Below are 13,300 nucleotides of genomic sequence, written 5' to 3'. Positions count from 1 at the left end.
TGATGTCAGCTAGAAACTAACTCTTGCTGTGGTAAGCTGGTGAGATTTTTAGAGTGTTCGTTACAACAGCAAGTAAGCATAAACTTGAATAACAAGATATTTGTATGAAGATTTTTACTGTAACATTTCCTCAAGCAGTACAAAGCAAAATGAAGCAGCAACTGTCTATAATAAAGAATAAATGGTTGAATAAATTCATTGTATCTCTGCTCTAGCATACCACTCACCTGCCATTATCAATATGTATTGACAATACACCTGCTGTTAACACATACAGTTATTTCATAAAACTGTGTAAAATGTGCTCAATATATATTTGAATTCTTAATTGAAAATTAGGGAAATCAAGGAAAGATGTTTACCGGATTGTAAGCATTGATGGAGAGGGCATATGAAGAGGGAGAGGAAGAGCAATAAAAAACTTACTTTTAAGTTCATATTGCATTATTGAAAAATACCATTTTATAAAAAAAAATACTTGAGGGACTTCTCTGGCAGTCCAGTGGTTAAGACTCCATGCTCCCAATGCATAGGGCATAAGTTCCATCCCTGGTTGAGGACCTAAGATCCAGCATCCTACATGGTGTGGCCAAAAAATAAAGACTGAAAGAAATTGTTAAAATACTTGATAAAAATGTTGGTTTTTATGTATGCTTCTGAAAAGTCCTTAACAGTTCTTTTCATGGTATAATGTTATGTCTTTAACAAATGTGTAGTGCATCCCCAAACCAGGAGACAAACCTGAAATACATCAAACAGGCCTCGCTGTGCTATAGAAATGATGACCCCAGCTGGGGTCTGACATTTTGGCTGGCACCACTGCAGGAAACGTCATTTCTACCTCTTACCTTTGTTTCCTCTTCTGACCCTCCCTACTGGGAATTTTCAGTCCACTTCATACCCTGTCAGCATACCCGCAGGTCTGTTACGTGAATGCACTTTCTTGGTCCTCTGCTTGGTAGCACACTAGTGTGAGGAGCCCAGGTCTATTGCCTGCGGCTGCTGATCCTTGTACTCAGACCCCACCAGCATGAAGGGTTAGCCGACTGGTCTTTTGTGGCTTACCAGCTGCCCACAGATGTACTCCGTTACCCACCCTTTACGAGGTAGCACACTCAAGATCGTAGGATTGCAAGACGGCAAAGCCCTTTTCTGTCCCTACTTCTGTCTTTTCGGGTACCAACTTCATTTTGTTGTTCAGTTGCTCAGTTGTGTCCAACCTTGTGACCCCTTGCAACTGCAGTGAACCAGGCTTCTCTGTCCTTTACTGGAGTTTATTCAAACTCGTGTCTGTTGAGTCATGATGCCATCCAACCATCTCATCCTCTGTTACCCGCTTCTGCTGCCCTCTGTCTTTCTCAGCATCAGGGTCTTTTCCAATGAGTTGGCTCTTTGCAACAGGTGGCTAAAGGGTTGTAGCTTCAGCTTCAGCATCAGTCCTTCCAATGAATATTCAAGCAACTTCATTGTACCTGCCCGCCCCCGCTCCCCCAAAATCAGAGTAGAAACCTGCCTGCCCAATCTGAGTTAAAACCATACACTTGACTTCCCAGACTGTGCTTAGAATCTTTCCATCGCCCACCCACGCGAGTTTAACACCTTCCACTCTTCTCTCCCATGCTCATTCTTGGTGTTTCAAGGTTATGTGCAAAGAGGCCCAGAGTAAGCCTCTAGTCCAAACACTGGGTGATGAATTTAATGAGAATAAATTTAAATTGCATGTTTAAATTTATCTTTTGAATTTCAAAGGCAAGTGTTTTTTTTTCCCCCATAGTACAGTTTTTACACTTTTCATTGAAAACATCCATTTTGCTTATTATGAGTTTAAGGAGCTTCAGTGGTTAGCCTAGGAATTAACCACTGTTTGTAACATTTCTGTGGGAAAATGTGTTTCAGGTTTCAAACACGACTTAAATGTAAACTTTTGGAAAATCCTTCATCCTCCAGTTAGAAAATGTATAAATCGTTTAATTTCCAAAGAGAAACAGATTATCCCCAAGCTCATTAAGTAAAACCCAAATATTTTCTTTTTGTCTTTCATTTCTACTGAGACAGGTTAACATACACACCAGATTTATGTGAGCAGAAGCCAAGACAGTTGAAACTTCCATCATGCTTGTGCTTTGTCTTTAAAAGTACTTACGTAGAATTATCTTTTCAAATAATTTTTAAAATTTATTTTTTATTAAATTTTAGAAAAATTGCAAAGATAGTACAGAGAGTTCCCGTATACTCCACACCATTTCCCTTAATATCTTACATTCAGTTAAGTTCAGTAGCTCATTAGACTCTGTGACCCCACGAACTGCAGCACTCCAGGCTTTCCTGTCCATCATCAGCTCCTGGAGCTTGCCCAAACTCATGTTCATCAAGTCAGTGATGCTATCCAACTGTATCATCCTCTGTCATCCCCTTCTGCCTTCAGTCTTTCCCTGCATCAGGATATTTTCCAATGAATTAGTACTTCGCACCAGGTGGCCAAAGTATTGGAGCTTCAGCTTCAGCATCAGTCCTTCCAATGAATATTCAGGACTGATTTCCTTTAGGATTGACTAGTTTGATCTCCTTGCAGTCCAAAGGAAGCCCTAATATCTTACCTTAGTGTGGTACATTTGTTACAATTGATGAACCAGTGTTGATACATTAGGTTTTCTTGGTTTATACGTAATATATTTTTCTACTCCAGGATCCTGTATAGGACAGGATATTATATTTAGTCATCACTTCTCCTTAAGCTTCTCTTGTCTGTAACAGTGTTTCAGATTTCCCTTGTTTTTGTTGACCTTGGGAGTTTTGAGGAGTACTCAAACTGGTCATGGCTTCCCTGGTGGATCAGTGGTAATGAACCTGCCTTCCAGTGCAGGAGACATGAATTCGATCCCTGGGTCGGGAAGATCCCCTGGAGAAGGAAATGGCAACCTACGCTAGTATTCTTGCCTGGGGAAACCAATAGACAGAGGAGCCTGGCAGGCTACAGTCCATAGGGTCACAAACAGTTGGACACCACTTAGTGACTAAACAACAACATATGCATATAAAAACATAAAAATAAAGGGAAGGAAAACCAAAAGCAGGGTCAGTGTTTCCCTCTAGTTTTCAAGCTAGAAGATAGAGGCAGGGGAGAAGAGGAACCAAAGTAGATGTAAACTGGTCATGCCTAGTTGTTCAGGTTGGGAAGTAAGTTCATGGTCTTCATTATGTCATTAAGTCAATACATAAATTAAAATTTGTAAAAAAAAAAAAAAAAGCTAGATTTAGAACAATGATGAAAATGTGCCACAAACCAAGGACTGCAATTAAATGATTAATCCAGTATTCAAGTCTGCTTCTGAAGTAATAGCAAGCAAACAAGAAGTAAACATATGATACACAGCATTTTGTAGATAATGTAGGTGGCTCTATTAGGCCAACATCTCAAGAAACTCCATCAGTTCAATGATCTTGCCTTAGGAGGAATGATTCATGCTAACCAAATTCAGTGAAGATGAATATATTCAGTGAAGATGAGTGTATAACTCAAAATATTTATTAATTGACACTGAAAATATAAAGGCTAAGTAGTCTCTAGTATTCATTCACCAAATTTTTTTAATTGTTTATTTCTCTTTGGTTGTACTGGGTCTTCACTGCTGCATGCGAGCTTCTCTAGCAGAGAGCAGGGAGTCCTCTTGCGCTATGGTGCACAGGCTTCTCATCGTGGTGCCTTTTTTATGGATCATGGGCTGTAAGTGTGCAGGTTCAGTAGTGGTGGCACACGGGCTTAGTTGCTCTTCTAAGCACATGGAATCATCCAGGGCCAGGGATTGAACTCGTGTCCCCTGCATTGGCAGGTGGATTCCTTTCCACTTTACCACCAGGGAAGTCCTCATTCAACAAACGTTTCTTGAATATTAGCAAACTCACACTTTGCTAATCACTTCACATATAGTGGTGAACAATTTTCACAAAGTTTATAATCTATTGGGGGAAGTCAGATAGTTAATAACAAGCATTACTGGATCAGCCTCTTCCACAGTATAGTAGAGTGGAGAATTTATTATCTGTTCTTTAAAACTGAAGAAATTGAGTTAGCTATGTGACCTTGGGCAGGAGATCTTCATAATTCCTTCCTGGCAGGATTTCATCACTGCTGTGGATCAGGGGAGCTGTGTCTCCCATTCATCTTTCAAATAAGTAAGTAGGCAAGCAAGTAAGATGGAGTTTGTCCCTTATGTTTTCCTGTCTCTGTTCCACCAGTGTGTGTTGGGTGTGGATGGGGGCTGGGCAGATATATTGGCTTTTGGTTCCTACATGGGTCTGTATTTGGATATGATGGAGACAACTTTGCTCCTAAGCGAATCTGCTCTTGGATAAAGATTTTTTTCTTGTCAATTTTCTGCTTTATTTGTCCTTATGTGGGCAGTAAGTGGCAGGATTTATATTTCACACTGAAAATTGCTGGCTTTCAGCTGGCTGCTGCTATTGGGATTGTAATGGCTGCAGTGAGCATGTGTGTTCCTGAAAGGGAGATGGGAAAATAGACTATTGGTCTTATAGAAACAGAGCTCCTTTACCAATAAAGTTCCTTCCCCAGCTAAAAGCCAAATTGAAACCAAATGGTGATTCTCTTACTACCTGGAGAGTTGTTGAAGAGATGAGCCTCCTCAGATGACTTCATCAGGTTCAGCACTGGTACTTCTCTCTGGTTTATTAACCATGGTTACTATGTTCTTTATGAGGCTTTCCAGGTGGTGGTACTTGTAAAGAACCTGCCTGGAAATGCAAGAGACTTTAAAGATGCGGGTTGAATCCCTGGGTTGGGCGTGGAGGAGGGCATGGCAACCCACTCCAGTATTCTTGCCTGGAAAATCCCATGGACAGAGGAGCCTGGTGGGCACATGACTGAAGCGACTTAGTGCGCACGGATGTTCTTTGGTTTACTCATGAAATGAAGAAATGACTGAAAAGAAACTGTTGGCCTTCAGTGTCTTCTGTGGTAACCAGGAGTCAACATTTGAGATTGAACTTCCATGTCAAGCAAGTCCATGGAAAGAAAAGAAATTCTAAATTGGAAATTCCCCATTTTCACTGCATCTTAGTCTTCACGATGATCCTTTAGTAAGCTAGTTACCCGTGGCTTCAAATTCAACGTTCTTCACAAGAGGCTGCACTACTAGAGATTATAAGAACTAAAAAAAGGTAAGGAGGGGAAGAGCCACATGGATATTATGGACACATATAAAATTAGTTGTATATTGACTAATCTTCATTTACTGATATTAAGGGCTTAGCCTTTTTTCCCCACTATTTTTTCTTTGGATTTATTGTGCATTCAGTACTCCCTTCCTTCCTGTATGGTTTATCTAAACTGTTTTGAAATGTCTGGCAATTATACTTGCAATGAGAGAGAGAGAGAAACACTGTGGAAGTTAGGACACATAAAAGATGAGTAGGAAAATGGTGGCACAGTGGGAAACAGTTTGCTTGCCAGTGCAGGAGACAGGGGTTCAATCCCTGGGCTGGGAAGATCTCCTGAAGTAGGAAATGGTAACCCACTCCAGTATTGCCTGGAAAATTCCTTGGGCAAAGAAGCCTGGTGGGTTACAGTCATGAGGTCACAAAGAGTTTGACACAACTGAGTGACAGAGCGCACACACACACACATGAAAGCAGTATAGCTGAGTTCAGTGCAGAGAATCATACATATAGGGCACTGTCCTGTACAGTGGCCTAGATTAGGTTGCAATTAGCATATTGAAAAGCAGAGACATTACTTTGCCAACAAAGGTCCGTCTAGTCAGGGCTATGGTTTTTCCAGTGGTCATGTATAGATGTGAGAGTTGGACTGTGAAGAAGGCTGAGCGCTGAAGAATTGATGCTTTTGAACTGTGGTGTTGGAGAAGACTCTTGAGAGTCCTCTGGATTGCAAGGAGGTCTAACCAGTCCTTTCTGAAGGAGATCAACCCTGGGATTTCTTTAGAAGGAATGATGCTAAAGCTGAAGCTCCAGTACTTTGGCCACCTCACGCGAAGAGTTGACTCATTGGAAAAGACTCTGCTGCTGGGAGGGATTGGGGGCAGGAGGAGAAGGGGACGACAGAGGATGAGATGACTGGATGGCATCACTGACTCGATGGACTTGAGTCTGAGTGAACTCCAGGAGTTGGTGATGGACAGGAAGGCCTGGCATGCTGCGACTCATGGGGTCGCAAAGAGTCGGACACGACTGAGTGACTGAACTGAACTGAACTATTAGTTTTCAAAGTTAAAAAACGAAACAAAACAAAAAACCCCAAGCATTTGTGAGAGACATGGTTAGATAAAAGTAAAACACAAAGTTCAAGATAAGCCTAAATAGTTAAAAGAGATCTGAATTTTGTCCTTGGGTCCTGCTTGATACAGAGAGCAGCAATCATGGGTGACTTGCTCTGACAATAACTAGGAAAAAAATCCTTATTAATGGCTTGCAACATTGTAACCAAAAGCAGAACAAATTATAATTACAGTTGTTACGCATGTCTTGATTTACAATGCTTAGGAAATACTTAAATATTCATTGGTAATGCATTTAGAAGCTATTTCTCATATTGGGGGTACAGATTACTAATTCTCAGATTAAGTGGTTCTTTCCAAAGTAGATTAGGGGATTGTTTGGGGTGGGGGGGTACTCAAGACTACCTTCAGTTTTAGTAATTCATTTGGAGTAATCACAGGACTCAGCATATAATCATACCAGCAAACCAGCAAAGTGAAAAGGCACATGGGGCTAAATCTAGAAATGGTTTGCTTCACTTTCAGTTACTTTTTAAGTATATATATATTTTTGAAAGTGTTGCAAGCTTCCCAGATTCGTTCCCCAGTGGAGTCACACAGGATGTGCTTAATCCCTCACCCAACAAGTTGTGTCTAATTGTATGAAACAGTGCCAACCAGGGAAGCTCATTAGAGACTCTAATCCTAGATTTTTTTTTTTTTTAACTGGGAGCTTATCATATGGGCACCCCTGCCTGACATGTATCCAAATTTCAAACTCCCAGAAGGAATGCAGAGGATTGCATAATTATATTGTTTGTAAAAACAGTTGAGACACAGTGAACTGCTCATATCAGTCAATGGTGGGAATTCTCCTCGAATCCAAGTTCCCAGATGCCAATGAAGGGCCAACCCTGCCAGCTGTAACTATAAGCAGTCAGGAGTGCTATGTTAACTCTTTTCTGCACAGGCATAAGTGAACTCTTCTAAAAATTCTAGAGGTAACTTACTAAATAACTTCTTATATATTGCCTAAAGAAATAATCTAACTTTTGTGAGCATTCATTAATATTAGTATTAATTCTCCCCAAATGAATGATGCTAGTATAAATTTAGCCTATTCATTCTACTATTACTATGCACGCTAAATTGCTTCGGTTGTGTCTGACACTTTGCGACCCTATGGACTGTAGCCCACCAGGATGCTCTGTCCATGGGATTCTCCAGGTAAGAATACTGGAGTAGGTTGCCATGCCCTCACCCAGGGGATCTTTCCCACCCAGGGATTGAACTCTCATCTCTTAGGTTTCCTGAATTGGCAGGAGAGTTCTTTACCACTAGCGTCAGCTGGGAAGACCTTATTCTACTATATTTATCAAGAATTTCAGAATTTAAGTATTAAGGTTTTCAAATTTGAATAAGAACTTATTTGCCATCATTTAAATGGAATTTTACTATTCTATGTGTTATTTTCCAATTAAGGGTACCGATTTGACTAGTTCTGTATTTGATAAGGGGGATATTCCAGTCATTGATGTAACCATTTCATAGCACACAGAAATACTGAATATTATGGATTGCATAGCTTGATTAACTTGATCCTGATTTATTCTCTTTTGAATTCCAAGTACCCCAGGAGAAGGTAGCTATTAATCTTCAGCTAGTTCCTGTTTCAGCATATGAAGAACGTTTGTTAAAGAAAAGCACTTACATATCTCATTGTGTTTCACATTTCTGTGCCAAGGGAAAGGGCAAAGAAATATTTAAGATGTGCTGCTAAAGAACTGTTATTATTAAGGACATAACTGCAGGATATAGGTTGATTTCAGATTCTGAGCCATGATGACTAAGCAACAGGTTTGAGGAATTCAGACAGATATTAACATTCTGGCCCATAGGAGTTTACAAAGAAATGGCAGGGCATGTGGGAAACCCTGGAGAAGCAGACTGCCTCCTCCCAACATGTGCAAACCCCTTCACACTGTAGAAGCAGTAACTTAGTTTGGGGGATGAGAAAAGAGGGTATTTTTTATTTCTTGCTAAAAATGCCACTCGTAGATGGGTGTGAAAAACCCCTTGCTTTTAGTGTAGACATCTAACCATTCACCATTCATATATTTGGTGTCTCCTCTGGAGCACACATACCAAGAGTCAAGGATACTGAGGAGAATGACATTGGTCATGCCCTTGAGGAGATAAGATTTCCTGTGGCAGTGATTTTGAAATTACAGGGTGAGTAAAAACCAGCTGAGGAGTTTGTTTCTACCCATAAGCATTTAGATATTGGAGTGTAAGTGAAAGATTAGCCATTTATTAATAATTGTTGGAGTTGGATTATACCATTGTCCTTTTTATTTGTGTGAAAATTTCCATATAGATTTATATTTTATTTTTAAAATTATATTATGTTTAAAATTTTTTAATTTTATAAAATTATATATAATTGATAATTTAAATTCTATATAATTTATAATTGTCTTACATTTAAAAATCATATTTTAAAATTATATTTTCTTTTTAAAATTTTACTTTAAATTTAATTTAATTTTTATTTTATATTGGAGTATAGTTGATTTACAATGTTAGTTTCAGATGTACAGCAGAGTGATTCAGTTATGCATATATATATATCTCCATCCTTTCTCAGATTCTTTTCCCATATAGGTTATTATAGAATATCGAGCAGAGTTCCCTGTGCTGTACAATAGGTAAGCTGGGTTTTTTAATATCCTGATAATTTACCTTGTTTTACTAAAAAATTTAAAAACATTAGCATTTTTAGTCCAAAAATATACTTGTTCTTACTTCAAGATGGGAGACCAGGATATACCATAGAGCAATTTTTATCATACAGCTGGCATAAATCATACATACTACTATAATTAAAGTATACTTTCAGCCAGATAATGTGCTTTTTATATTCTGATTAGTGATATATGAATTGGTAAGCAGCTTGCTCCATAATAGGCAGTAAAAGATGCTTGTTTGATGCTAACAAATTTCTAAAAGTAGTTTTACATACAAATCATTGTATGACTAAATTTGTATTAATCATTTGTATGACAAATTTGTATAAATTTGTATAAATCATTGTATGACATAATTTGACTAAAATATTTAAAACATTTGAAAAGAAACTGACCATAAGACTGAGGGATATGTTAAGATGAACAGAATAAATAATCTAAACATTAAAACTCTCCCAAGTCAAGGTATACATTTGAAGACAGGAATCACACTCTAATATATGTGAAACATGAATAAAATTGTAAAATAACAAAATAAAATGATCATCCTTTAAAGTGCCTTATTATAAATTATGTAATCATTAAAACATCAAACAATAAAACTGAATAGTGAGCAAATGAATGGCTAAATAAATAAATAGGTGGTTTTTCTTTAGCCTCAGTTTAAGAGTCACACATCTAATTGTCCAGCAGAAATGTGCTTTTGAACTCCATAAAACTTATCAATTTGAGAGTCTTTTAAAAAATTAGCAGGCCCCAAAATAATCCATGTACATTCTCTCATATCAATAATTGACTAGAGCTGAATGAAACTACCGCCTTTGTTTGCTCAAGATGACTTTTCTCAGCTTTTACCTTTTCTTTGCCTTCACTGCTGTTTTTCTGCTTTCTCATTGCCTTCTTGCTCAATGAAAGCTACCATGTGCTTAATTTGCTATTTCTATCAGCACCGCACAGGCATGTGGCAAACACAGAATTAGCCCTGAAAATAATGGGCTAATTTGATGGGCCAGATGAAAGAAAGGGCAGACAGAAACTCAACAAAGGTCTCAGCTTCCTTGCTTTATAATTCTGGATTCTGCATTGGCTATTTTTTATTTTCTCTAATGCTAATTTATGTTATTCTTTCATAGCTTCTATACTTCTCTTAATTTCTTTTAGCTTGTTTTGAAATATTAGATTTTACAGTTTCACATTTGGTCAGCATGTCTTTTTGAAGTGTTTTTGTCATGGTTTGTGAAGATTTTATTCTGCGCCTTCTCTTTTTTCTGATGAAAACTCCACATGAGATTTGTCCTGTTTTTTCCTTTGCTTATTTTGAAAATAAGTTTTTCCTTCTTTTATAACAGATGAGGTCCAACGAGACAGATTTTCTAGCTTCCCTGTTCCAGGACTTCTATTGTTTTTGCAAAGTAATACAAAAATAATAGCCTTTTTCAGCGATCTGCCTCTCATTGCCTTTTTTTTTTTTTTAATAAGGAAGCAATGCATCATTTAACAAGGGAGAATTACTTTAAAACAGGGAGCATCACAGTGAGTAGCTGAGAGAAGAGAGGAATTTTAATCAAAGGTACAACTGAGTTTAATGATCCAAAACAGATGACTAGTTCTCCTCTAGAGTTATAGCCATAACTGTAAAAAATGCTGCGTGGTCTAAATAACTTTTTCATATACATTAGAGCAAAGTGAAGGAAAAATTTTGTAACTATATAATCCAGAGGTGGTCTCACTCTTTGGAGTGTTTTTAACTTTTCAGACGTCATTTTTTCTTTCTTCCACCTCCTCCCTCCACTTTTGCTTAAAATAAATTTCCTAAGCCGCGTACGCCAGTGTTTTCTCTTTCATAATCTCAATACTAGATTATCAGTTATTTGGCAAAGTTTTTCATGAAGCTATATATATTATCCAATAATTTATGTTGCATTCTCTGAAATTTTGTTGAGAACTGACTTAAAATTGCCTAGTTTCTAAAAAATACTTATATACACATTGTTAATTAGTTCAGTTCAGTTCAGTCACTGTGTCTGACTCTTTGTGACTCCATGGATTGCATGCAGCACGCAAGGCTTCCCTGTCCATCACCAACTCCGGAAAGTACTCAAACTTATATCCATCGAGTCGGTGATGCCATCCAACAATCTTATCGTCTCTCATCCCCATCCTCCTCTCCTCTTCAATCTTTCCTAGCATTAGGGTCTTTTCCAATGAGTGAGTTCTTCGCATCAGGTGGCCACAGTATAGGAGTTTCAGCTTCAGTATCAGTCCTAATGAATATTCAAGACTGATTTCCTTTATGATGGACTGGTTGGATCTCCTTGCAGTTGAAGGGACTCGCAAGAGTTCTCCAATACCACAGTTCAAAAGCATCAGTTCCTCGGTGCTCAGCTTACCTTATAGTCCAACTCTCACATCCATACATGACTACTGGAAAAACCATAGCTTTGACTAGACGAGCCTTTGTTGGCAAAGTAATGTCTCTGCTTTGTAATATGCTGTCTAGGTTGGTCAGAGCTTTTCTCCCAAGGAGTAAGCGTCTTTTAATTTTATGGTTGCAAACACCATCTGCAGTGATTTTGGAGCCCCCCAAAATAAAGTCTGTCACTGTTTCCATTGTTTCCCCATTATTTGCCATGAAGTGATGGGACCAGGTGCCATGGTCTTAGTTTTCTGAATGTTGAGTTTTAAGCCAACTTTTTCACTCTCCTCTTTCACTTTCATCAAGAGGCTTTTTAGTTCTTTTTCACTTTCTGACATAAGGGTGTTGTCATCTGTGTATCTGAGGTTATTGATATTTCTCCCAGAAATCTTGATTCCAGCTTGTGCTTCATCCAGCCCGGTATTTTGCATGATGTATTCTGCATATATGTTAAATACGCAGGGTGACAATATACAGTCTTGATGTACTCCTTTCCCAATTTGGAACCAGTTTGTTGTTGTTCCATGTCCAGTTCTAACTGTTGCATCTTGACCTGCATATAGATTTCTCAGGAGGCAGGTCAGGTGGTCTGGTATCCCCATCTCTTGAAGAGTTTTCCATAGTTTGTTGTGATCCACACAATCAAAGGGTTTGGCATAGTTAATATAACAGAAGTAGATGTTTTTCTGGAACTCTTTTGCTTTTTTGATGATCCTGCAGACGTTGACAATGGCAATTTGATCTCTGGTTCCTCTGCCTTTTCTAAAACCAGCTTGAACATCTGGAAGTTCATGGTTTACATATTGCTGAAGCCTGGCTTGGAGAATTTTGAGCATTACTTTCCTAGAGTGTGAGATGAGTGCAATCATGCAGTAGTTTGAACATTCTTTGGCATTTCCTTTCTTCAGGATTGGAATGAAAACTGACCTTTTCCAGTCCTGTGGCCACTGCTGAATTTTCCAAATTTGCTGGCATACTGAGTGCAGCACTTTCACAGCATCATCTTTCAGGATTTGAAATAGCTCAACTGGAATTCCATCACCTTCACTAGCTTTGTTCATAATGATGCTTCCTCAGGCCCACTTGACTTCACATTCCAGGATGTCTGGTTCTAGGTGAGTGATCACACCACTGTGGTTATCTGGATCATGAAGATCTTTTTTTGCAGTTCTGTGTATTCTTGCCACCTCTTCATAACTACAATTGACATGTAGTTTATGTCTGTTCAACTCTTGTGTTGGACTGTAATATTTACATGTATACAGATTTAGGAGTTCCTCTGAATGTTGTAACAAAACTGCTTATCTTATGACTGTTTTCTCTTTGGGGACATGTTAGGCTTTCTGTGTTATATCCTAATAAAGGTTCCTTGTTGAGGCTGTTTGCTAAGGTCATACTGATGTAGATTTCAAGCAGCATCTCCTCTCAAAGGGACAAGTCCTTTCCTCTGTCAGGTTCCTGGGAGAGTGGAGGGATTGAAGGCCTTAGGACTTAAGCAGGTTAGATGAGCAAGGGTGTCAGTGCAAAGATGACTCAAGTTCTGTGTAGAGACTCAGTAGACAATGAAGTAGGGTTCTGTGCCTTCTTACCAGGTTTCCCTGATAGCTCAGTTGGTAAAGAATATGCCTGCAGTGCATATTCTGGTTCAATTCCTGGGTCGGGAAGATCTGCTGGAGAAGGGATGGGCTACCCAATCCAGTATTCTTGGGCTTCCCTTGTGGCTCAGCTGGTAAAGAATCTGCCTGCAATGTGGGAGACCTGGTTCAAACCCTGGGTTGGAAAGATCCCTTGGAGAAGGAGAAGGCTAACCCACTCTAGAATTCTGTGGACTGTATAGTCCATGGGTTCGCAAAGAGTCAGACGTGACTGAGCAAATTTCACTTTCATATTTTTCCCTGCCTTCTTAG

Source organism: Capricornis sumatraensis, chromosome 12 (genome assembly GCF_032405125.1).
Source record: "Capricornis sumatraensis isolate serow.1 chromosome 12, serow.2, whole genome shotgun sequence".
Lineage (NCBI taxonomy): Eukaryota > Metazoa > Chordata > Mammalia > Artiodactyla > Bovidae > Capricornis > Capricornis sumatraensis.
The sequence above is the reverse complement of the archived record's forward strand: the minus strand, read 5'-3'. Positions refer to the sequence as shown.